This window comes from Euleptes europaea, chromosome 1 (genome assembly GCF_029931775.1).
Source record: "Euleptes europaea isolate rEulEur1 chromosome 1, rEulEur1.hap1, whole genome shotgun sequence".
In the NCBI taxonomy this organism is placed as follows: Eukaryota; Metazoa; Chordata; class Lepidosauria; order Squamata; family Sphaerodactylidae; genus Euleptes; species Euleptes europaea.
The window spans coordinates 21,991,086-22,018,597 of NC_079312.1; positions in this window are offsets into that span (position 1 = coordinate 21,991,086).

A 27,512-nucleotide genomic window follows, 5' to 3' on the forward strand; every position below is an offset into this window, starting at 1 on the left:
GGTAAAAAAGGTCTATTTCACCTTGCAACACTGTTGCACAAAGAGCTTTGACAGTTGGGACTCATATTACAGCACCCACTTCCTTTCACTTTGGAAATCCTAAAAGATCCCTCAGAAATGCACCCCAGTTGATAACCATTTCAAGTTTTCCACATATCCAGACTAATGATCAGAATGCCCTGTATTTCTACGGCATGCTCTGTTGGTGTTAGTTCACATCTCCACCTCACAACCAGGCTAAGGAGAATCATAGTTAATAAGATGACACATATGTGGCATCTCTCCCCAAGCAGAGTTCAAAAAATGTGTAACTTGGATAAAAATCCTAGTAAATGTTGGTATTGTGATTCAGCTGGCGCAGATTTTCTACACATGTGGTGGAGCTGCAGTGGAGCCCAAACATATTGGAGGAAAGTGATTGAAATCATATCCAATGGTCTTGAAATTGTTATTCCAGTAACACCAGAAACAATTTTATTAAATTATTTTCCAGACAAACCAAAGAATTGGTTCTTGTAGGTTATCTGGACTGTGTGACCGCGGTCTTGGTATTTTCTTTCCTGACATTTCACCAGCAGCTGTGGCAGGCATCTTCAGAGGATTAACACTGAAGGACAGTGTCTCTCAGTGTCCTTCAGTGTTACTCCTCTGAAGATGCCTGCCACAGCTGCTGGCGAAATGTCAGGAAAAAAAATACCAAGACCGCGGTCACACAGCCCGGATAACCTACAAGAACCAATGAACTCTGACCGTGAAAGTCTTCGACAATATTTTAAACCAAAGGATATTCAAGTTATGTTTCTCCATATGTTAACAGCTGCTAGAAGAAATTTTGCGAGAAACTGGAAAAGCAATAAATTCCCTGATTTAAATAATTGGCTCAACAAGGTTAAAGAAACCTATGCTTTAATTAAGCTGATGTACTATAATAACGATAAAAATACCGAAGAACTTGATGCTCGCTAGAATTCAAACATTTTAAGGATGGAGAAAGCATGTGTAAATCGTAGAGAGGGAGTGATGTAATAATAATGTGGATTTTAGTTAAATAGACAGTATTATTTGATTAAGTGCTGTGAGTATTTTAGTTATATTAGCGCTGTTTTAGTTTAGTTTAGTTTTTTAAATAATTTGTATCACCACTATTTCATTTTTTTAAAAGTAATGTTATATCTATGTTTTTCCCTTTTTCTTTTATTGTAAGATTAAATGTTTCTAATAAATTAAAAAAAGAGAATAATAGTTAACTCCACATAGATGTAATCCAATCTAATCCAACTCTAGCTCAGCACTGACGACTTTCTGTGTCTTAGAGGGAAGATAATTAGTGGCAGAAGGAGGAATCCAAATATGCTAGAAAGCCCACATATTGTCTTCCTACAAAGAGAATGAACATACTCCAGAATCTGCACCTCAAACCTCTGTTCTGCAAAGCTGGATGTTACACTTTCACTGGACTTTATTCTCTGAAAGCTCAAATACTATTTCATATTTCACATTTGGAATGGAATGCTATGAATGCTATGTTGAATTTGAAATATATGGAAATTTTCTTTTCAACACGACTTGCTTCCATAGCCCAGGAACTCCTGTGCAATCGATGCGCATCTTCCTATCCTGAAAAGTGTCGCCGTTACGGAGATACATGTGTTCCTAAGCTTGGGAAATGTTTCACGAGGACAATCTATGAAGGTATTGAAGGTATGCTGAAGACACAGAGAATCATTGAGAACCAAGTGGGCATGATCCACCATCTGTGGTGGCATGGAGACTTTTAGGGCTGGTTTGGCACAGGACCTGGTTGCCACTTGCCATCAGGCAGCCAACTAACAGACCAGCTGTCTGGGATTTCAAAACTGTTCATTCCCTTCGAAACCAACAGTCTAGTTGCTGAAGGGTTGCAAACCGTACTCCCAGCTGACCCTCCACATACTGGAAGTCATATTTCAATGTGCAGCCGCCAGTTACATTGATAGGGTTGCCAGGTCTCTCTTTGCCACTGGAGTTTGGGGAGGGGAGGGACTTCAATGCCACAGAGTCCATTGATCTCTATCAACTGGAGATCAGTTATAATAGCAGGAGATCTCCAGCTTGTACCTGGAGGTTGCCAACCCTATATATTGGCCACTTTGTTCCCCATGCCTGCTACTCTGCTTCTAGTGTCCTGGGAGAGATGTCTTGCTTCGTTTACAGGCCAGACAGAGAAATTATTCTAGTCCTGAGCTTCTTGGTCTGATTAATTTATTATTACTACTAATTAATTATTCCTCTGTCCTTTTCACCCAGGGAAGGGTTAGTACAGGAGGAGGGTATTTTGCGTTGGGGGGAGTTTGGGGAGGTATTATTTCCCTGCTGCTTTGGTTTCTATAGAGTTTAATACTTTTTGTTTTTGATCTCTTGCCTTTTCATTTTTGTGCTTCTGAGGAGTTTGTGGTGTGTGTGTTTTTTCCCCCTTGCTTTCTTAACTTTTCTGATCGTCTTTGGTTAATGGGCTACCTGTAGGAGGGGAAGATGGAGGGTTTTCTTCCTCCCAATTCTGCAGAGGGCACGGGAAGAGCAGCCCTCTAGCAGGGCGATGATGCGGCCTCAAAGGGCCCCCTTTTTCCATTGGCTGCTGCTGCTGTGTCACCGGCAGACCTCCCCATAGAGGCGGGTGGTGCTTCCACCTGCTGCTGCTCCTTCTACTTCTGGGTCTCTTGTGACTCACTCAAAGGAGGAACAGAAGCAGCAGATGTGTTTATGGCAAGCTTTGGGGAAAAGGCTCAGAGGGACCACCTGCAGACCTTCCCACAGAGGTAAGGGCGGTGGCAAGGGTCCTGCTCTTGCATCTGCTGCTTCTCCTTCTCCTTCTGGGTCCAAAGGAGGAGCTGCCTTTGGGTTATGTTTTGGGGAGGAGATTCAGAGGAATCTGGAACTCACCCCAGGGGCTCCTGGAAGGGCTGGAGGAAGAGCCTGGTTTGAGTGCTGCTTCTCCGTTGCCTGTGCAGCCCTGTTGCCCTTCAGCGGTGTGGCAGGAGGAGAACCTGGAGGAGTCAGAGGGAGAGAGTGAGCCACAGCGGGAGCAACCATCTCTACTGCTTCTCCCTTCTCCATCTCTTCCTGACCAGCCTGCTCCTGCAGTGCGGGTATGCAACACACTCTGTCACCTGCAATTCTTTCCAGAGGACAGAGGATCCATATTTGGTCTAGTGCCAGCTGTGTAGGACAACGACAGCGTGGGTGTAGTGGTTAAGAGCGGTGGTTTGGAGCAGAGGAGTCTGATCTGGAGAACCGGGTTTGATTCCCCACTCCTCCACATGAGCGGCGGAAGCTAATCTGGTGAACTGGATTTGTTTCCCCACTCCTACACGCGAAGCCAGCTGGGTGACCTTGGGCTAGTCACACTCTCTCAGCCCCTTGTGGGGAGGGGAAGGGAAGGTGATTGTAAGCCGGTTTGAGTCTCCCTTAAGTAGTAGAGAAATTCGGCATATAAAAACCACTTCTTCTTCTTCGACAACTTGGTCATCTTAACACTTTTTTGTTTTGGTTGGCAATCCGTCAAGAATCCATTCTTCCTAAACATCATTTTAATTGCTGTTATTTTAAAAAATGTTTTTGTGTATTTAAATTCTGTTTTCAAATGTTTTAATGATGTGTGTCCGGGGGAGTTGATTTCAGAGGTTTTAAAATGTGATTTTGGTATGGATGTTTAAAATTATTAGCCTCCTTGGTGTTCCCTGTAAAAAGGATAAAACGTTTGTAAATAGCAATAAAGATTACCAGTTGCAGTGCTGCCACCTTCTGGCCATCTCCTATGGTGGCAGAGCAGAGAGAAGGGAGCAGCTCCCTCTTTGGGAAGCTCCGTGGTGGAGCAGACGGTGAGGATGTATTCGTAGACAGATGCTGGGGGAGAAAGGATACTGAACCGAGTGCTTTAAGTAAACTGAAATTCTGATCGGCGTGTGGGATGTCTGGATCAGGCCTCCGCACATTGAAATTTCTAGTGAGTTACACAACGATTGTTTAATCTCTTCCCTCCAGCCCCACATGCTGGTCTGGGCCATTGCCCTCACATGCAAAATAAGAGCTGACAAGGTTCTCAATACTGCCTTCTTTCTCGCAGGTAAAAAATTTCATTCAGTGACGTATGGATGTATCGATAATTCATATGGCGAAGGATACTGTGACACAGTTCACCTGAGAATACCTAAGCATAAGGAGGTTCATATCACCACTTGTTGCAGCACTAACAGATGCAATGGGGACCGTGCTCCGTTCCCTCCTGCTAACTGTACCAGGCCTCACAAGACTGTGTGACCAGGCAAAAGGTCCCCAAGACTTCACCTCCCTCGTCCTCCCCCCTGTATGTCTAGAGAGTCTTTATCCTTTTAGGGCAGCCTTTTGATTATGGACGCTGTACCTGATTATCTGTTGAGTTCCTCTTATTTGCTTCTGGGTTATCTTACTCTCTTGAGGAGTTGGAAGGTGAAGGAATAAATGTGTATCCAGCTTTATGTGTCACCCTTTCATTTATTTACTTTTTTATGAAATTCATAGTTGGGGATATTGGGAAGATTCAGTATTGGATAAATTATTGGGAAATTCCCCTATTGATGCAATTGCTCCCTTCTGCATCCATTAAGCATTTGGAGGCTTCAGCAGTGCCCTCCACCTCCCCTTCTGTTCTGTTTTATTTCTCCTTCAGAAGCCCTCGACTTACTTTCACATTCTGGGCATCCAGCACAACTCCAGTGATGCTTAGGCCTTGTCAGCATGGTGTAGTGGTTAAGAGCAGTGGTTTGGAGCGGTGGAGTCTGATCTGGAGAACCGGATTTGATTCCCAGCCCCTCCACATGAGCTGCGGAGGCTAATCTGGTGAACTGGTTTTGTTTCCCCACTCCTACACAGGAAGCCAGCTGGGTGACCTTGGGCAAGTCATGCTCTCTCAGCCTCACCTACCCACAGGGTGTCTGTTGTGGGGAGGGGAAGGGAAGGTGATTGTAAGCCGGTTTGAGTCTCCTTTAAGTGGTATAGAAAGTCGGCATATAAAAACCAACTTTTTGTCGTCGTCGTCGTCGTCGTCTTCTTCTTCTTCTTCTCTGTCTTTTGTGGAGGTTCTCTCCTTTTTCATTTACAAAGCAACATTTTTCTGGTTACATGGGGAGTCCCCTCAGTATTCAGAAACCCTGATGGGTCATAGAAGGGCACTCAACCATTACATTTTCAAATATAAGGAGAGGTTTGGGAAGGGAGGACCACATGCTGCTTCCCTGTTCTTACAGATGAGTCCAGTCATGGTAGAACAAGATAGAAGAATGCATTTCAGAAAACGTGTACTTCTAGCTCTTTTATGCAGTGATGTTTCCCTGTGGTCACCCCTGCCGAGTGCTTCGGGGCTTCCTTTTGAATATGCATGCCTTTTTCACTCGTCAGAAGTCACCTTGCTCTTTCCATGCATTTTGCTGGGCTTTCCAGATGCTGTTTTAGCCAGAATCTGGAAAATGCGGGCAAAATGCAGAGGGAGGACGAGACCACCTCTGAGGGGCAGAAATGGAGGCCTTGAAGCAGTTGGCAGGGGTGACTGTGGGGAAAAGCCCCTGCCTAAAAGGCCCTAGTTATCTTTCCAATCTCTGATGATTTATCTCCTGGGAAGAGATGCACTCCTGTCCATGTCAAGGCATACATCTGTCAAGTGTGCTCTTATCTGCAGATACTTATATCAGCGGATTGGGGCCATACTGATAGAAGGTAAACTTTTCAGCAAACTTGGGGGACTCCAGGTTTGCAGAATACTCTGAAAAGCTTTAAAAATACATACAATTGCCCCCAAACAATAGTGTTTTTTTGGGCAAGTGCAGACAGCACCACTGCCTCCAGCCTCCAGGCAGTGCGGTGGCTGTGCTATAACCTGGAGAGCCAGTGGTGGTGCGGTGGGTGAAGAGGCATGGTGCTGCCAATGTGGGCAGCGGGCAAGTGAATGCTGCTGATGAGTTAGAAGCAGGCAAGCACAAATACGAATACGAAGCCTTTATTGGCAATAGTTATACAAACTCTAGCATCTATATAAACACGATAAAAACAGTTTAGGATTACCTCCATAAAATTTACACTAAAACAGGTTTAAGTGCATTAGAAGTTACTTGCTTCCCAGCCCTAAAATTGCCTCAGGAGTTGTACAAGCTTTCACGCACTTTAATCGCTTTCAGTAAAAAACTTGCCACTAGGGCTGTTGAAAAAAAAATTCGGTAAAATTCGGATTCGGCCAAATTTGGCCCGTTCTCATTCGGGAAATGGCAAAGTCCGAACTCCCCCCGCTTCGGGTCCGTGCAATTCGGCGAGAATTCAAAGTTCGGGGAAAAAATTTGGCTGAATAAAGCCATTAAAAACACAACCGCACCTTTCTGTGGCTCCAGGGGAGGCAATTTTGGGGGTAGAGGTCCCAAACTTTCAGCAGAGCTTCAAAGGGCCCTTCTTGCAAGACCACCCAAGTTTTGTAAAGATTAGGTCATGGGGGGCTGAGATATGGCCCCTGAAAGGGGTCCCCCCACCCTTAATGTGCATCTCTGAGCAGAGCTTGCCGCCCACGCACAAAGCTCCCAGCCCTGACAAACAGCTGAGAGCAAGGGCGGGACAGGTGCTAAGAAGTTTGCAAAGCAACACAACTGCAAAGCAACACTGCAAAGCAACACAATTGCAAAGCAACACCTTTGCAAACATGCAAAGCAACACCTGACACCTGGGAGTTTGCAAACCATGGAAAGGGACAGAGGCAGCTAGCTATGCATAATGAGCAGGAGGGGGTGGAATTTCCCCTTTTGCATGGGACTGGGGACCAGGCAGATGCATTCTTTAAGTCACCATTTGAAAACCAGTTTTGAGGAAGCATCAAAATAGACCTAACCAATCTTATGAATGAGGGAAAACCTGAGGACACACAACTGAAGCCCCCCCCTCAAACCAGGGAGAGAGAGACTCGAGGGGGCACACACACCCCAGGCAGAATGGGCGAAAGCCCCCTTTGGCTTCCCCCCCACCCACAGAAACTGCTCCCTCCCCACACACAGAGAGACTCTGCTTCCCCCCCCACACACACACACACAGGAGAAAAATTATAGATTAAACCCCCCAAAGGGGTCTTACTGTGGCTGTCTTCTGTTCCATCAGGAGGGGCTGGGAGGACTGGGTAATCCAATACAATTCCATTTAAGCACTGGAGGTTTTGCCTTGGATTTGCCACTCTGGAGATGCATACAGGATCAGGTGATCCATTCATCCCAATAGGGAAAAGGGGAAAGCGCATATCTCGGGACCCCCAGACCCAATGTTTATAACACTTGGGGGGTCTCTTAAGAAGGCTCGTGTGAAGCTATGCTGAAAGTTTGGGGCCTGCACCCCCCAAAATGCGCCCCCTGCAGCCACGGAAAGGGAAAAGGGGGGAGCCCATATTTCTGCCCCCACTGAACCCATCTTTGCAAAACTTGGGGGGTCTCGTAAGAAGGCTCGTCTGAAGCTATGCTGAAAGTTTGGGGGTTGCACCCCCCAAAAAGCACCCCCTGCAGCCACGGAAAGGGAAAAGGGGGGAGGGAAAAGGGGTGGAGCCCATATCTCAATGTTTACAAAACTTGGGGATCTCTTAAGAAGAAACTTGGGGTGAACAAATGAAACAACGGTTGTGTAACTCAGTTGAAATTTCAACCTGTGGGGGCCTGATCCAAAGAGGAAACAGAAGGATCCTACCAATAACAGAGATAAAAAAAAAAAGAAAAGAAGGCAAAGTAGGTGATGGCGCAAATGTAGAATATTTCATTGTTCTAGCAAAAAAAAAAAACCTGTGTGTTTCAGCCTTGCTGGGACACAGATTTTTTTTTGTGTGTGTGGATGGGGGGAAAAGTCCCAACTCATCAGGAGATCACCTAGGAGTGTGAGAGATCCCCTCTCTCTGAGTTTACTTCTCCAAATCAAATGTTCAGACGTTGATAAAGAAACAAAGGATTTATTGAAGACATCAGGAGATGAGACAGGCACAGGTAGCAAGTTGCAAGTGAGGGGCTAATCGGGTTTACAGAATATATTGACTCCAGGGCACTGGGGCACTGGGGTTCACACTTATTGTTATGGGAAGTTACAAGCTTGGCATAATACAAAACATCAGATGAGTCCCAGGAAGTCTGGTGAAGCTATCACACTTCCAAGGCCGCATCGGCCTGAGGGAGTACTGACAGGAAGAACAGCGGGGGGGAAGATACATGGGGCGATCAGGCCTGGCGCCTGAGACCAAAAGGTGTGAACTGCTTTTACGAGTTCACTGATAGCAGGTGATGGGAAGCAGAGACACATACACAAAGGCCCTCACATTCTGCCCCCCTTAAGGCCCCCTCCGGGGTCCTCGAGAGGGCGAGGCTTATCGGGATAAGCGAGGTGGAATTCTCGGACCAAGCGAGGGGCCGCCATGTGGGGCGCGGCCACCCACTCGTCGTGAGCGGACCCAAGGTTTTTCCAACGAACAAAGTAGAACAATTTCCCCTTCTTCCATTTGGAATCTAAGACCTTGGATATTTCCAGATGGGTATCCCCTCCTACCACAGTAGGAATCTCATGGTCGGGAGGGGGGTGGAACTGGGGAGCTGCCTCATACGGTTTGAGGAGACTGATATGAAAAACAGGGTGGACTCCCTTGAGAGTCTTTGGGAGCTTCAGTTCCACGGTAACTTCATTGATCACTCTGGTAATGGGGAAAGGTCCCACATAACGGTCGCTCAGTTTTTTGCAGGGACGAAGAGAGCGGAGGTTTTTGGTGGACAGATACACTTGCTCCCCCACCTTTAGCTCCCATCCCGGAGACCGGTGTTTGTCTGCTTGTTCCTTGTACTTGCTTTTCGCCTTCTCAAGATTTTTGAGCAGCCACGGCCAGGTAGATTTAACTGCCTGGATCCACTCCTGAAGATCAGGGGTGGATTGGAGCTCTGGCGTGACGGGAGCGGAACCGAAAGGACCGAATTCCGTCCCGTATATTACTTGGAAGGGACTAAAGCCGGTAGAGGAATGAGGCGCATTGTTGTACGCATATTCGGCGAATGGCAGCAGGTCGACCCAGTCATCCTGGTGGAAATTTACATAGCAACGCAAATAACATTCTACCACCGCGTTTACTCGTTCCGTTTGACCATCCGTTTGGGGGTGATAGGCGGAAGACAAACCCTGTTCCTCCACCCCCATGAGCTTTAGAAATGCTCGCCAGAATTTGGCAACAAACTGGACCCCCCGGTCGGAGAGGACCTTCCTCGGTACCGAGTGTAGCCTGAGGACATGTGTAACAAATAGTTTAGCCAAACCCTGGGCTGAAGGAAGACCTGCACATGGAACAAAATGGACCTGTTTGGAAAAAAGGTCCGTGATTACCCAGAGAACCGTTTTTCCCCGACTAGGAGGTAGGTCGGTGATAAAATCCATGGCTATGACCTCCCAGGGGCGGGAGGGGTTCTCCAGCGGTTTGAGAAGCCCGGGGGGTTTTCCCATCCGTTTCTTAGCTGTGGCGCAAGTGGGGCAGCTGCGCACATACAGCTCCACATCGGCTCTCATACCGGGCCACCAGAACTGCCTCCGTACCAGGTGAAGTGTTTTAATGAAGCCAAAATGACCCGCCAATCTGGCACCATGCACAAGTCCCAATACCTCCTTGCGAAGGGAGGAAGGGACATACAGTTTCCCCCCCTGCATCCACCAAGTGTTGGTTCGTTCCAGGCCCGTAGGGAGGAGATGGTGCTCCTCCTCCTGCAAGGAAGCGTCCCGGAGCCGCTGTTGGAAGGCTTCCGGGATACCCTTGAGCGTAGGGGGGGTCTCTGGTCGATGGGCTTGGGAGCGGGTGGTGACGGCTAGGCCGGGGACCTCCCCACGCTGCTCGGGCGTGAACAGGGAGTCGACAGGGCGATCGAAATCGTTGCGATACTGGGGAAGTCGAGACAGAGCGTCGGCTAGGGCATTGTCTTTACCCGGGACATGTTTGAGAGTGAACCGGAATTTGGCGAAGAATTGGGCCCACCGAATTTGTTTGGCGTTGAGCTTTCTAGCTCCCTTGAGAGCCTCGAGATTCTTGTGATCGGTACACACTTCAAACGGCAGTTCGGCACCTTCTAAAAAGTGCCTCCATATGGTGAGGGCATGTTTGACCGCCGCCGCCTCCTTCTCCCAAATAGCCCAGTTGATTTCGGACTGGGAAAACTTTTTGGAGAAGTAGGCGCATGGTCTTAACCGCCCCCCTTCATCCCTCTGCAATAGGGCCCCACCCATGGCCACATCCGAGGCATCCACCTGCACCACGAAAGGCTTGGTGCAATCTGGGTGAGCCAAAACGGGCTCGGATGAAAAAAGCAGTTTTAAACACTCAAAAGCCTGCTGGCACTGGGGGGACCATTGCAAACGGGCTGAGGGAAGCGCGGCGCTAGCCCCCTTGTCCTTGGTACGCAACAGATTGGTGAGAGGAAGCGCAACTTGGGCAAAGTTGGGAATGAAGTTTCGGTAAAAATTAGCGAATCCCAAAAATTGCTGAAGCTGGCGGCGGGTAGTGGGGGGTTCCCAATCTCGCACCGCCTGGACCTTAGCGGGGTCCATTTCTAAACCTTGGTGGGAAATCACGTACCCAAGAAATGTAATGGAAGGTTGGTGGAACTCACATTTGGATACCTTAGCATACAGTTTGTGCTCCCGCAGCCGCTGGAGCACTTCTCGCACAAGGCGCACATGTTCTTCCATGGTTTCAGAGTAAATAAGTATGTCATCGAGAAATACCACCACCCCCCGAAACAGCAAATCATGCAAAACCTCATTAATCAATTGCATAAACACACTGGGGGCCCCCGAAAGTCCGAACGGCATGACTAGGTATTCAAACATTCCAAAACAGCTGGAAAAGGCCGTTTTGGGTTCGTCTCCTTCTTTAATGCGGATGCGGTGGTATGCTTCCACTAAGTCCAGTTTGGTGAAGATTCGGCCCTCCTTTAATTGTGCTAAAAGGTCGGGAATAAGAGGGAGAGGGTAAGCGTTAGACTGGGTGACCGCGTTTAGCCTACGAAAGTCAATACACAGTCTTAGATCTCCCGTCTTTTTCTTCACAAAGAAGGCCGGGGCCGAATAAGGCGCTTTGGAAGGGCGTATGAAACCCCTCGCCAAGTTGGCGTCCAAATAGTCCCGCAACACCGCCTTCTCACTAGGGCTCATGGGATAGACCTTCCCTTTAGACAGTTTGCCTTCCCCCACGATTTCAATGGCACAGTCCGTCTCTCTGTGGGGAGGTAGTTCGTCACATTCTTTAACATCGAAGACATCCGCAAACTGCGAGTATTCTGTGGGAAGTTGAGGGGGAATGGAGGTCGGGTTGGGGGACCCTACCAATGCGGCGGCCGGAGTCCTGAGTACCCGTTCCTTGTCATGCAACCCACAGGGGCTTTCGGGAAACGAGAGCACCCGTTTAACCCAGTCGATGGAGGGGTTATGTCCCCGTAGCCAGTTCATCCCTAACACCACTGGGGTTACAATAGGGGCGATGGTAAAATACAAGCGTTCCCAATGTTCTCCCACCGACATAATCACAGCTGCAGTTCGGTGGGTCACTGGGCCCCGTTTAAAATCGCTCCCGTCCATTTGGGAAAAGCGGAGGGGTCCCGGAAGCCGCTTGCGCCGGACTCCCAGTTTCTTGGCCGCTTCCTCACTAATCATAGTGCGGGCACACCCCGAGTCAACCAAAGCGGGGAATTCTAAACTGGGACCCCCTTTGGGTAGGGACAGGTGAACACGTACATACACATTGTCCTCTTGGGCGCTTACCATCGGTGGAGCTCCTTGCACAACGACAGGGGCGGTCTGCTGCGGAGCCCCTTCTACAGCAGACCGACGGCGTTTTTTGCCGGCTGTTCCCACTCTTCCTCCTCGCTGGAAGAGGGGGATGGAGTGGTGGCATTCGGGGATCCGTCCGAATCAAAAGTAGTATTTGTAATCCGGGACCCCGTTGGGCCTGTAGAGGTGGAGATCACATCCTGGGGGCGCGCATGGAGAGCGGAGGGTGCGCCGGAACGCCGGCCCGGTGGCCCGCTCCTGCGGCGGGGCTGGTCCTCAGCGGCCGCCTTCTGCGGTTCGGTCGGGGCTTGGCGAGGGGGGTTTGGACGACCCGCACGAGAGGGGCATTGCGACGCAAAGTGCCCCTTTCCTCCACAGGTCAGGCAGACGCCGGTCTCAAACCGCTTACGGCGTTCAGCGGCCGAGGGACCCCCGCTCCCTCCCGGTCGGAAGTCTCGGCCCCGGTCACTCCGGGGTCTCGGGTCTCGTCCAACGCGTTGTTTGGACAAAGTCAGGAGTTGTTTACGATTCTCGATGTCGGCAGCGTGGCGAACCCAACCTTCCACATCTGGGGGGTTCCCTTGCATAAAGGCCCAATGCTGGAGGTCCGGGTTGAGGCCCTCCCTGAAACACTGTACCAAAGTGGCCTCACTCCAGTCCAGGATTCGGCTGGCCAGTGATTGGAACTCACTTGCATACTGCGCCACCGACTTGGTCCCTTGGCGCAGTTGCATCAGGGAGGCTTTAGCCCGCTCACCCAGAGTCGGGTCCTCGAAGCGGTTTCGGAGTGCTACCATAAACTCATCCAGGGTTCGTAGCACCGGCGAGCGGAGTTCATACTGCAACACCATCCAGGCGGCCGCCTCCCCTTGCAGCAGGGAAGCCACGTACTGCACCCGGGACTCCTCGGAAGTGAAGGTGCGGCCTTGTTCTCGCATAAAAATGTCCACTTGGACCATGAAAAAAGTCAACTGGTCTCCCGAACCGTCATAGGTGACTTTCAGGTCCCGACGGGACGGGAGGCTGGGAGGCGCGGGAGGGGCTGCCGGTGTTCCGTCCGGGGGGTTGCCGGCAGGCGGTTGCACTTTCAACGCGTCCAGGGCCGCGGCCATCTCACCCATCACCCGCCGCATGGACTCCATCTGTTCCTGCATGGCTTGGCGATCCTCCAGCCACTGCCTGCGTTCCTCTTCCATCAGGGCCTCCTTGCGCGCCGGGTCCCCTTCAAGTCCCGTGCTGGGAAAGGCCAAACGGTGATCCTTCGCCGCGGTTCGGGAGAGAGACCAACCCTTGGGGGAGTCCAGCCAATTGTTAAAAAGTCCTCGGCCTTGGTCGGGGATGGGACCCCTAGGCTTCTTTGGCTTGGCACCCTCCTCCTTGGGATCCGGTTTCTCCGGTACCACCGGTCCGTCCGGTGCGTCAGGGGTAGTAGGGGTGTTTTCCTCATCGCCTGACATTCTGTCCCAAAAGGTACAGCAGCAGTTCGAGAGGCAAAGACTTGCAACTTAATGTGAGAGATCCCCTCTCTCTGAGTTTACTTCTCCAAATCAAATGTTCAGACGTTGATAAAGAAACAAAGGATTTATTGAAGACATCAGGAGATGAGACAGGCACAGGTAGCAAGTTGCAAGTGAGGGGCTAATCGGGTTTACAGAATATATTGACTCCAGGGCACTGGGGCACTGGGGTTCACACTTATTGTTATGGGAAGTTACAAGCTTGGCATAATACAAAACATCAGATGAGTCCCAGGAAGTCTGGTGAAGCTATCACACTTCCAAGGCCGCATCGGCCTGAGGGAGTACTGACAGGAAGAACAGCGGGGGGGAAGATACATGGGGCGATCAGGCCTGGCGCCTGAGACCAAAAGGTGTGAACTGCTTTTACGAGTTCACTGATAGCAGGTGATGGGAAGCAGAGACACATACACAAAGGCCCTCACAAGGAGTGGGCTTCTAATTCAACCTCCCCAATCGATTTCTGAGCGGGCTTCTGATCAACCTCCCTGCAAAAAGTCACTGTGTCCAGGAAAGACATAGACCCAGCGAAGACAGAGATTAGAAGCTTGCGAGCACAAACTTTACTATATATCAGCCATCCTGAAACATTGTAATTGAGGTGTGTTTCTTTTTTATATATATAATTTTTTTATTGATTTTTATAATAAATCCAAAAAAAAAGAAAAAAAATAATAGTAAAATAAAAAGACAAAAAATAATACAAACATAGATAGTGCGTACAATTCTGTTACACATACGTTGTTATACATATAGAAATATATATTACGCCCTACTTCAAAAATCCACCACCCACCACAGTGCCCATCACCAATGGACTTCCGATGGGGTGTAGTGACTAATAAAAGAAAATCACATTATTATACATTAATTAAAATCACGTTATACTATAATTCGTTAATTAAATTTTTAAAATCCGTTTTTGCCAATTTATCCCAATATGCAGCGGCCTTTGACCACATAATTTTAAATTCCTCCATGTCTTTACCATGTAAAGATGCTGTAATTTTGGCCATCCGCATATATAACCATAGTTTTTCTCTCCATTCTCTAATTGAAGGTTTAATCGTTTGCTTCCACTTTTTTGCAATTATAATTCTAGCTGCTGCAAAACTATATTGGCATATGACTCTATCACCTTTATCCAATTCTCTATTTGGAATGCCCAATAAACAAAAAGCGGGATCTCGCTTGATTTTTACTTTAATAAGATTGTTAGTTTCGTTCATAACTAATTGCCAAAATCTTCTAATTTTTTTACATAACCACCAACTATGCATAAACGTTCCTATATCAGTACCACACTTCCAGCATAACGCTTTGTCATCTTTTTTCATTTTACTCAATAGAACTGGGGTTATATACCATCTATAAAACATTTTATATAAATTTTCCTTTATTTCATTCGAAATAGTAAACCTAAATTCATTTTTCCAAAGCTTTTCCCAAATTTCCAAATCAATATTATATCCTAGATCTCTCATCCATTTCAACATGACTAGTTTAATCCTTTCTTGTTCTAAGTTCAATTCTATAAGTACTTTATAAATCCTACCAATCAATCCTTTATTACCTTTCAATAATACTGTCTCAAAATTAGATTTGGTGTGATTAAATCCCAATCTATTATCTTTAATAAAAACATCATTTAATTTATAATACATAAACCAGTCTTTTAATTGGAGTTCTTCACGTGTTTTCAATATCCATACCCCATCTCTATAGTCTATCAATTCTCTATAAATATCACAGTCCAAATTTAAGTGTGCACCTCTTCGCATAAAAGCTTCTATAGGATTTATCCAACCGTGAGTTTTACTTTCTAAAGCATCTTTATATTTATTCCATACATATAATAAATTTTTCCTAATAATATGAAAATAAAATTCCTTATTCACTTTCTGCTTCTCATACCATAAATAAGCATGCCACCCAAATCGTAACTTATATCCTTCTAATTCTAATAACTTTGGATTCTCCAAGAGAATCCAATCTTTAATCCAGGTGAAACATGCCGCTTGGTAATACATTTTTAAATCCGTTAATCCCAGTCCTCCCGTCTCCCTTAGTTCTATTAAATTATTATATGCAATCCTGTGTCTCTCTTTACCCCAAAGAAATCTCAGAATATCTTTTTTCCATTCCTCAAATGTCTGTACGCCTGCCACTATTGGTAAATTTTGAAACAAAAAAAGCATCTTGGGCAATAACATCATTTTAATTACTGATATTCTTCCCCAGAGTGATAAAGGAATCTTTTCCCAACTTATCAAATCTTTTTTTTAATTGTTGCCATTGTTTCACATAATTATCCTGAAATAAATTAAGATTATTATTTGATAACCATATTCCTAAATATTTAACTTTATGTTCAATATTGAGTCCCGACTTTTTGGTCAATGTTTGTTGCTGTGAGAGAGTCATATTTTTAACCAAAATTTTTGTTTTTGCCTTGTTAATTTTAAAACCTGAAAGCTTTCCATAAACCTCCAGTATTTTGTTCCATTTGTCAAACTGTTCATTCGGGTCAATCAAAAAACATACTAAATCATCCGCATAAGCTTTAAGTTTATAATGATTTCTCCCTATTCTTACCCCTACTACATCATTAGATTTTCTAAGATTATTCAATAAAACCTCTAGTACTAAAATAAAAAGTAAAGGGGAAAGAGGACAACCCTGTCTCGTTCCCCTTTGAATTTGAATCTTTGGTGATAAAGATCCATTCATAATCAAATTAGCTGTTTGATGTGTGTATATACTTTTTATGGCAGTTTTAAAACTATCACCAAAACCCATATATTCTAATACCTTAATCATAAACTGAGGTGTGTTTCAATTAGAAGCTAACTCCTAGTTGACCTGCCCATGCTCCCCCCCCCCAAAAAAAAAACCTTTAGTCTGTCCCATCAAGTCTGGCAGAAAGCTAAATTTCTAAGGCTGGGAGATCACAAGCCAACTCTCAGCTTCTGGTACACCTCCTCCAGGCTCACAATAACAATTTGGCAATTTGGCAAAGTTTCTGCAGCAGGTGATCAGTAACTGACTCCCAGATGAGGGAGGATGAACTAGGAATCTGCTTTGGTTCCCTTGGCGCCCTTCAGCACCAACAGGATAGCTGTCAACAGGTTGTGAAAAGTCAAACAGCCTGCCAGTTAATTGGCTGCCTGATAGAGAAGAGGTTGTACACATTGAACACATGAAGCTGCCTTATACTGAATCAGACCCTTGGTCCATCAAAGCCAGTGTTGTCTACTCTGACTGGCAGCGGCTCTCTAGGGTCTCAAGCAGAGGTCTTTCACATCACCTACTTGCCTAGTCCCTTTAACTGGAGATGCCGGGGATTGAACTTGGGACCTTCTGCCTGCCAAGCAGATGCTCTACCACTGAGCCATGGCCTCTCCCCTAATCGCTACACATCTCCAAATGACCTTGCATTGTGGATTGAGCCCACATGATGCTCAGTGATTTGGTGTGTCTTGAACATACCTTGAGAACCACTGTAGCGTATAGCTTGAGAACCATTATAGAGTGATTCTGTGAAACATTTCCCGAGCGGAGAGTCGCATGTGCTATGAGGACAGTTGATAGGATTCCAAGATTGGCAGAAGTTGCACACAAGTCCTTGGGCTAGGAGAAATAAGTAGCCATGAAAAGGATATTTTCAAATATTTTGCAATTCACCAAACCACCCCAGGTTTTCCATTACAAATGGCAAATCTACATAAATAGAAGACTCCATCCATCTGTCTATCTGCGACAGTCATACCTCCTCAGAAAATAAAGCTACGAGCCTCAAAATTGGCCACAGCTTGAGGGCGTTCTCGGGGGTTGCTGTGCCAAAATGATGGGAGTCAGAACATCCTGGCCATTCTCCGCTACCCCCACCCCAGCTTTTTTCTTTGGAAGTTATGGTTGACTGTGGACATCATAAGTCATCCAAAAATTCTGCTAGGAATTTGAAAAAATGGCAACCCAGTTCAGGATTATCTTGGGGGTTGCAGTGCCAAACATGAAGGGAAGCAGAACATCTTGGCCCACATCAGCTCCCATAAGAACATAAGAAAAGCCCTGCTGGATCAGACCAAGGCCCACCAAGTCCAGCAGTCTGTTCACACAGTGGCCCAACCAGGGGCCTCTAAGAAGCCCCCAAACAAGAGGGCTACAGCAGCACCATCCTGCCTGTGTTTCACAGCACCTAAGATAATAGGCATGCTCTTCTGATCCTGGAGAGAATAGGTATGCATCAGGACTAGTATCCATTTTAACTAGTAGCCATGAATACCCCTTTCCTCCCAAACATCCCTCTAGTATTTTTGATGGAAGCAAATGTTTCCTCATAAGAAGCCTGGAAGGGCAGGCAGGGAGGGTTGGAAATATATGCTTTGTTACCAAACAAAGGTGGTTTAACAACTTCCTTGGCCTGTGTGGTGGAATGTTTAGAGTATCTGAACAGGACCAAAGAGACCCAGGTTTAAATCCCACCTCTTCCACATAAGCTATCTGGGTGCTCTTGGACCAGTCCAACATTCTCAGCCTAACCTACAATGTAAGCTACTTTGGTTCCGCTTTGGGGGATTTGGTGATCTATGATGTTTCTTATAAATCTAGTTTAGGCTACAGTCTACAAAAAAAGGGATGGTAGTTCTTGCTGTTGCTTCACAAGGTATTGCTGCTGCTGTTTCGGCAGTAACTAGAAAGGTGCAGTCAGTGTTCAAATTACTGTTAAATATCATGAGCAGAGTGAACTGCGATGGCGAAAGTGGTAGAAAATGGACAGGAGCGCTGATATCATGCTGGCACGACATCACTTCCAATGAAAACTGGAAATGATTTATGACATTGGGGGTGAGGCTCTGGGATTTGCCGGGAGCTCTTTGGTTTAATGATATAGTTGTAGCTGAATCCTAGAACCTTGCCCCCCAACATTTCATACCAATGCAGAAGAATGCAATTGGATAATTCGGCACCATAGAGACAATTTTTTTTAAAAATAGAAACCCCAACAAAACTAGCTTCAAATGCTTTTTGTCAAATTAATGGTTGGTTTTGACAGGTGTTCTTGGCTATATCCTGTGGGTTGCTCTTTCTATTTTGCAATGGGGTGTTTTTCCTGAATCTTAGATTACAGAAGTATACACTAATTTCCCCTCACCCATTAGGGGGACGTTTTACACTTGAGGGGAAATAGGGGGAAGGTCCCACAAAATGCCAACCCAGATTGGACTCCTTGTTTGACCTCTGATAGATCAGAGAGAAGACCAAGATTTGAAGGAATTTCATTGCAAAAATCTGCCCGGATAGAATTTTGCAGTCATCATTCAATCGGGATTTATATCCACCTACTGGTTCTGACCACCGGTAGCAGTCAGGGAGTCAGTTATTTTATTTTTATTTCTTTATTTCTTGCATTTATATCCCGCCCACATTCCCGGTAAGCCGGGCTCAGAGCAGATAACAACATGGTAAAACATTGATTAAAACATAGGAACTGCCAGGTAGTAGCAGGAGATCTCCTGCTGATTCAACTGATCTCCAGCCGATAGAGACCAGATCACCTGGAGAAAAATGGCCACTTTGGCAATTGATCTCTATGGCATTGAAGTCCCTCCCCAAATCCCGCCCTCTTCAGGATCCGCCCCCAAAACCTCCCGCCGGTTGAGAAGGGGGACCTGGCAACCCTAATAGTAAAACAAATTAAAACATATTAAAACATAACTAAAACATCGTTTTTCATTATATTAACAGTAAAAAGATGGCAATCCCTTTACTTGCCACATGAACAGATGAAGCTGCCTTCTTCTGAATCAGACCCTTGGTCCGTCAAAGTCAGTATTGTCTACTCAGACCAGCAGCGGCTCTCCAGGGTCTCAGGCAGAGGTCTTTCCCATCACTTACTTGCCGAGTCCCTTTAACTGGAGATGCCAGGGATTGAACCTGGGACCTTCTGCATGCCAAGCAGATGCTCTACCACTGAGCCTCAGCCCTGCCCTGGGTTGTTAAAAGAACAACATCTCTCCCATGCGATACTCCCGTTCCGCCACTAAACACTAAACAGGCCTGGTGAACAGTGGACCCTCACTCTAGTTGGGGGGGGAGATGGGGAGGCCAGCAGGAAGATGAAAGTGAAGAAGGACTTGCAGCTGGCCTGGCGGAACAGTTCCGTTTTACATGCCCTGCGGAACTCCTTCAGATCCCGCAGGGCCCTGACGTTACAGTACCTGGGAGACTGTTCCACCAGGCCGGGGCCAGGGCTGTTCATGCTTCTTTAGCACGAAGAGATAATTTCCTTCTTGAAGAGACTCAGCAAGGACAGAAACCCATTTTCAGCTTACCAGTGGTGAAGAGGAGAAGACTGGAGACTCCCAGGAAAAGAATGTTTTTCATTCTGTGTTAATTTTTGATGTCGCAGAGGAGGCTGCAGAAAGCCACTCCACTCTGAAATTCTTCAGGTACATCTAGGTAGGGCTGTTGATTCGGTTCGGTCCAAACTGAAAAAACAGCCGAATTTCCCCCAATTCGGCGGTTTTTCGGTTCGGACAAACCGAACTAAAAAGGGGGGGGAAACGGGGAGCCGAATTCGGTGAGTTCGGGGTGTTCCCGAATAAATTCAGTGAATTTGGCAGATCTGTTCCCCCCCCCCCCGCGTGCGCGCCTTCAGGGAGCTTTCCTGGGGATGCGCTGGGTGCCGTTTAAATAGATTTGCGCCTCCCAACTGGGAGGCGCAAATCTCCCCCCCACCCCATGCGCCTTCAGGGAGCTTCCCTAGAGGTGCATGGGGGCCCTTTAAATAGATGTGTGCCTCCCGGCCGGGAGACACAGATGTTTGAAGACCCCCCGGCGCGCCTACAGGGAGCTTCCCTAGAGGCGTGGGGGGGCTTTAAATAGATCTGTGCCTCCTGGCCGGGAGGCACAAATCTGTTTGAAGACACACACCCCACGCGCCTTCAGGGAGCTTCCCTGGAGGCGCACGCGGGGCCCTTTAAGTAGATTTGTGCCTCCCGGCCGGGAGGCACAAATCTGTTTGAAGACCCCCCCCGCGCGCGCGCTTTCAGGGAGCTTCCCTGAAGGCGCATGGGGGGGGCGAATTTTCCCCCGAACTCCAGATCCCCCTGAATTTCAGGGATCCAAAGAAGGGGAGTTCGGACTTCAGCAGGGCACGAATAAAAACGGGCCTAATTTTGCCGAAGCCGAACTATACCGATTTTTTTTTCAACAGCCCTACATCTAGGCAGGTGTTCCCTTGCTATTTATTGTCTTCAGGATGCCAGGAATAGTCAACAGAGTGAAGGATAAAGGAGTGTCAATGACATTTGGCGGTAATATAGAGTTGCACAACTGCATTTTTAATTGTTTTGTTTTTAGGCTTTGTAATAAGTGTATTGGAATCAGATAATGGTAGTGATATTGATGTAAGAGTGTGACTTCTGCATAGGTATATGAAACAACGAGTCGAAAAAATTGTGTAAACATTTGCAGGCAGGTTTTATCAGAGTGCGTCTGTCTCTGAGAACAGGTGCTTTGGGAACCAGTTGGACTGCTACCCCGATCTGGGAAAGCGCTGGCCTCGTGTTTTACAAATGTTGATTTCATTTCTGTATGCCGAGCAGTTACCAGAATCCAACGGAATATGCCTATGTGGTTAGAATAGGTTTGGTTGCTAAGGGCTTCTGGGAACAAAGTGTACAGAATGCTTGGAAACACATTTGGGCAGGCCAGTGCCGCCCACCCGCCCCCTCAGAATTGCACCCCTACTTGAAATTTTGCTTCAGAACCCCATGGTCAGTGAGGCCTGTAGGGTGTCTTCTTATTTCAGAAGGGAGAACTGTCAAAGCATAGCACGGTATCATCAGGCAGCATTTGACAGCGAGCAGAAGCTGCTTCTTAGCCAGCCAGGCCTCCCACCAGCCCAATTGTGGGTCCCCCAGGTGAAGCTTTCCTCTGCCCAGTCAATCTTTCTCTGCCATACCCAACCCAGACAACATATGAAACTTGGCATGGCTTAGCTCAGTCAGCCCTCAGCTAGATGAGGGCACCTGGTTCTCCATCTCCTCAGTCCCCCACCCCCTCAGCATCCCTGGACCCAGCAGATGCCTCGGGCAAACTGAGGATACTGAGTGAGGCACCGCGGAGAACTTCGGGAAGGCAGACCAGTCGTACCTCAGACTCAGAGGCAGGGAGCTCCGCTTTTGCAGGGCCCACCACATTTTCCAGGTAGATTCTCAGTCCTGGAAGTTTATCTTGTCACAAAAGCTGATCGAGTTTCAGACCCTGCTAGTCACACAACTGTAAACAGGAACAGTCTTGAATGGATGCATCTGTGGGTGAAGTTTTTTTTAAATATATATTTTTATTATTTTTCAATAATAACCAACATTACATTTAGACATACACCCTCTATATCCATAAAATTAATCATTAAAAATTCATAAAATTATTAGATGTATGTCTTCAAAATACAATCAAAAACAATTGACTTCCCCACCATCTTCCTCCCTCTCTAAAATATCCAAAATCTCCTTTGCATCCATGCATTCTAATTCATCTATAAGTCACCCTATTATATTTGTACTTTCCCCTTATCCAATATATTCAATATTAATAATACCAAGGATAGAAAAAGAAAGGGGAAAAAAAGAAAAAAAGAAAGAGAGAAATCCCATTTCCCTCCCTATATTCATCTCGAAATACATGTGTAAATCTAAAAAAAGAAGAAAAGAGAAAAAGGGGATTAAAGAAAAAAATCATCTTATATAAAGTCAATGATTATAGTATTTTCCCTCTAGCCTCCACCTTTCCCATGTTAAAAATCAAATTCTTCCTGCTTTCTCAGCCTTTCTTCTTATTCTTATTCTTCTGTCGGGAGTTTCACTAATCACTTTTTTGCTTAAAGTGGTCTCCTGTTTGGAACAGTCAGTATCCTGTGTTTTGTGAGCTATAGAATCTTCTTCTTGTTTTCCAGCAATTTGAGTTGATAGCTCACTGTTTCTTGTCAAAAAAAATTCCACGTCTGCCTATGAGTTAATAGCATGTTTAGTTTGTTTATAGGTAAAAGTGAGACCTTGTGGTAGCAACCAGCTATATTTTATTCCTTTATTTCTGAGTAATTCAATAAAATCTTTGTATACAGCCCTCTTTTCCATCAAGTGACGTGGAATATCTTTGAGAATTATCAATGGTATATTATCAAATCTCAGTTGATTCTCCAGTTGAAATTTTATGATAATATTTTTCATCCTGATGTCAAAGAAAGAGATTAAAATTTCTCTGGCTTTTGTTTGTACCCGTGTTGATAAAGGAATTCTATATATCTTATTTATTGCTGCATTCAATTCTTGTACATTTAGATGGAATATTTCAGCCAGTGATTTGATGATGTCATCTTTGGTACCCCCCAGTCTTTCCGGCAGATTGTGTATGCGTAAATTATATTCTCTTTGCTGTAGATCCAAAATAGCAAGTTGATCTTTCATTTGCTGTTCCTGAAGTTGTATAGCATCAATTAATTGTGCCTGGGATTTCATATATTTCTTAAGCCTTTTGACATCTTCCATGTTGTTATTAATTGAAAGTTGCATCTTGTTCATACTCTCTTTCATTTGTGTAACTTGGGCTTTTATTTCCTTGATCTCATTTATAACATCAGCAAACTGTTGTGTAATAATTAAAGTCATTTGTGTAACTGATTGCTCTTGTTGCTTGGAGACCTGTTCAAACTTTTTCTTTACTAGTCCATTTATTAATTCATTTTGCTCAGCCAGCATTTCCTGTATCTTCTGATAGTTTATTTCCATGATTGTCTGTGGCTTTTCTCCTTTTCCCCAACCAGAGATAAAAACAAGCAGGCAGACCAGTTCAGTAAAGTTGTGAAAAGAATCTATTAGCCTTAGTGCTGTTACTAGGCAGAACTGGAAGATACAAGGATATGGGCCTTCGGTGACTCTCACTCTGATTCAGGAAATAGGATATATTTTGATGTTGCACAAAGTGAGGCACACCGGCACGACCCTCCTCTTTGGTTTCCAAGTCCTAGAGAAGTCTCTTCCTGAGTACGTGCCTGGAGGACTCTTCCAGACGGGGAAAACGAAAGCTAAAAGTATTCCTCCTCCCCTTCAGCCTGCAGCTGCCGATTGGAAGCTATCGATGCCACTCAAATCTTCCAGGTTGTTTTTGTTTGCCTGCTAATTCAATTTGTATTATTTTAAACAGACTTTTTAGCCGGATGTTCATTTAAAAGTCTGGGTGGTGGGGTGTAAAGTCTTAGTTGTATTTTAAACAGTTCCAGTGGTTCAAATCCTTGGTAGTAAGCAAAAGGAATTCAAGTGACTTACATGGAGCTTGAAAGACGGGGTTTCTCTTTCATTTGCTTGTAGAATTTTTAGTATAATGTGAAGGGGACCACAGCTTCTAGTCCTCGAGGCGTTTCACAGCGATGAAATCCTCCTCAGTCGGTGGAACTCAGACCATCTCTCCCCCTCAGCAGGAGAGGGGGTTTGGAGTCAAGCCACTCTTCTTCGGCAGCAGGGGGGTACCTGCATTCCGATCCCCTGTTTAGAATCGGAGATGGGGCTTTTGAAAGGAGCCCCGATTCAAAATGCCTCTCGGTTCCTCCGAGCGAACTCAGAGGACATGGCGCAGAGGAAGTCCCGCATCTGTGGGTGAAGTGTGGCAATGCAGCAGCAGGCCTGATTTGTTTGGGAAACATCAACAGTTCAACCCCTTCCCCCCAAATTTGGGTTTTTGCGATTATGGGGTTTGTTTTTTTGGCAGGGCCTTTTCGGGTTTTTTGCCTTTTTGCTCCATTTCCTGGGCAACAAGAGGGAGGGGTAAAGAAGAGACAGCTCTGCCTTCCAGTGGGATCCATGGGAGGCATCAGGATGGATGGTCTTTGTCCCATTACCAGAGCCTTGTTGGAGAAGCCAGAGAGAACTGAAGGATCTCGTGGGTAGTAGGGCTGTGCATATTGGTAAACCCGAACCAAAAATAAGCCCAAAATTAGTTGTTTGGGAGATATTCGGGTTTATTTTCAGCTGAATACTAAAACCTGGGAAACTGCCTGAAGCCGAATAGGTGATTCCTGAAAAGCTGAATAAATATTTGCTTTATTCGGGTTTCAGCTATTCCTTTGCTCAGCGGCATGGCTCTGTGCCTTCTCCCATTTTTCTATCTTTGACAGGTGTTGTTAGGGCCCCATAGTTGGGGCCCTTTTGAGGTAGGGATTGGGTAATCGGAGCCAACTTGGTTTGACCAACCTTCCAAGTATATCATCCAACAGAAGACTACTCAGCATAGCAGAAGGGTCATTTAAAAGGCAGGACTCAACCAGTCCCGTCCGGGGAAATATACCATTCAACTAAAAGCACCAGCTTTAACTGCTGCTGATTGGATCTCTGAAGAAGACTCTCACTCATGTGGATGAGCAATCTCCTTCAAAAGAACCGCCTTGGTCAAGACCTTGGCTGGCTCCGATATCACCCCCTGCCCCATGAAAACCTGCTCTCAAATTGAAGGTCGGCCTGAGTAGTGGCTTCGTTTTCCTGCACCGTAACCACCTCTTAAAATCAGATTTTTTTGATGACTATATTAAAGGACTGTTCACAGGATGTCATTTGCCACCAAAATAAATGTTTTCCATGCCTTATTTTTCTTGCATTTAAGCCGCTTTCCTCAGTTTGGAAGTGAATTTGCATGGACACTGTGCAAAGGGACCGAGATACAAGTGGAGCCCCCAGACTCTGAGACGCCAGCCTGCCACTTGGCTCTTTTCACCAGTCCTTGGCAATGCTGACCTTCTGAACCTGAAAACTGATTTACAGCTCGGTACTCACAAATGCCTGGAGGATGGGAGCAACCACTTTATGGGCTCATAAAATTGGACCCCCTGTCCCAAGCTTCACCAAACTTTAGTGACTGGGTAACAAGAGTCCCTTGCAGCTGTGCTGCAAATTTGGTGACTCAACCTCGAAAAAATGCCCTCCCCCGGAACCTTGAAAATAAATCCCGTAGAGTATAATGGACCTGAATTTTTTAGGGAAACCCAGAAATAAAGCCGAATACCCGTTTATGGGTATAGGTATTCGGCTTATTTTGGGTTTACCGAATAAATTTGGGCCCAGTTAACCCAAAATTTACTGGTTTTTTGTTTTGGCATAGTATTAATGGGTAGGCTGGAGCCAGCCACTTTCTTGGTTCTTCTAGTCTCACTGGAATTTCTGTGGAGTGGAGAGAGACGACTGTGTCTTGTGTCCTCGGCCTTCTTCTGCGGCTGTGACAATGTTGAAACCCCTTCAAGACTGGTTTGACCAATTGGTTTTGGTTCTGTTACTGGTTTATTGCTTTAATTTTGCTATCTAGGCTTTCTCACACACACCCCTTTCTGCATTGTGCTGTTGGTGTGTGGAGTGCAGTTGTGTGTGTGTGTGAGAGAGAGAGAGAGAGAGGGTAAATTCTTGTTACTGATTCCTTTTCTTAGGTTTAGATTAGCTTTTTCGTTGGGAGGGGGAATTCTCTGTTTCAGAGGGTAGCCATGTTGGTCTGCAACAGAACAGCTAGATTCCAGTAACACCACAAGGACCAACAGGCTTTTTGAGGTATAAGCTATTGAGAGACAAAGCTTCCTTTGTCAGAGACCCTGAAATCTTGTTGGCCTCTGAGTTGCTACAGGACTCAAATCTTGCTATTCTTTACCCGTTTTACCTGAGTTTCATTTTTTTCTGAGTTTGGTTTTATTTAGGTTTTTGATTTGTTTTGTTTTTGGTTCTTTGTGTTGGTTCTTCTGGTTAGCTTTTGTTGTTAAGGTGGTGCTTTGTGGGGGTGTCTTTTCTGTTGGAAATAGGGTTGCCAGGTCCCTTCTCTCCACCAGAGGGAAGTTTTTTTCTGTAAGCGTGCATGCACACACACGCCCGCTGACGTACCTGCATCACTTCTGGTTTAGAACTGGAAGTGCTGCCTCGCAAGGGGCCTTTACGTCTTAGTTTGAGTGGTAATGTTTGCCCGCTGACCCTCAGGTGGTCGGAGGGCAGAGGGGTAAATGGCTGGGGGTTTGCCTGCCACTAGCGGGCACCTGGCAACCTAGTTGGAAAGGCTTGGAGATGATTGTTGTTTTTTGGGGGGGCTCTCTGCTTTTTGTGCTTCTTTTGCTAGTTTAAGGTTTGCTGCTTTGGGGGGGCATTCTGGGGTTCTGTGGATGGGGAGGTTGATTTTTGTTTTGGGGGAGGATTTTTCTCTGCTATTTCTGGATTATTGGTTATTTGCCTTGTTTAAGGTTTGTTGCTTTTCAGGAGATGCTGGTGGAGCTTTTGCAGTCTCTTGGCAAAGGGGATGGCAGTTTCTGTGGTAGATTAGACTGAAGGTCTTTTTAAAAAAAGTTTAAAGTTACTTTTGTGATTTGAAAATATTGCTTAGCTGCAGGGGGTGAGGTTTTGGGGGAAGATCCACTTGGGATGCAATTTGATAACCAACTGTGCTCCTGGTTTAAAGTAGGCTTAACTGAATTTTTTTTTTTTTTTTAGTATTACAGCATTAGGGCATAGGTTACAATTTCTGTTTAGGTTTCCCAGAAGTTTAAAAGTAGATTTAACTTGGATGGCCCAGGCGAGCCTGATCTTGTCAGATCACAAAAGCTAAGCAAGGTCAGTCTTAGTTAGTTCTTGGATGGGAGACTGATAAGCCTGTATTATTGTATCAATTCCCAATGACAATTACACAGTAGGAGGTTGATAGTTCAAAGCAGTTTGTTTATTAGGCCCAATATACACACCGGGTGAAAATTGCCCAAATGCGCAGAACAATTCACACAAACATCAAAGGAGTGCAAGCATGGATATAATCTTTGGTAATGGGAGGTACAAAAGACGAAATACATGGCGTCAATACATAGAACCAATAATAGATATTTAAGGATTTGAATACCCTATTAGAGATTCAGAGGCGTTACATAGAAATGGTGATCTCATTCTCACTAATGAGCAGTGAAGACCCATATTCCCAGGTGCTTCTCTATTTGATCCTAAATTACTGCAGTTCTTCTTATCTTGGACCCTGGCAGCTGCCAAGGCTAACTAAGAGGGTTCCTAGCTGGTTCTTATCTCTGGAAAACCAGCTTATGCAAGCATACTAAGGCCATCTATGGATTCTTTAATTAGCTTCTAATTAAATCTAATTAGCTTCTAATTAAATCTAAGGAGC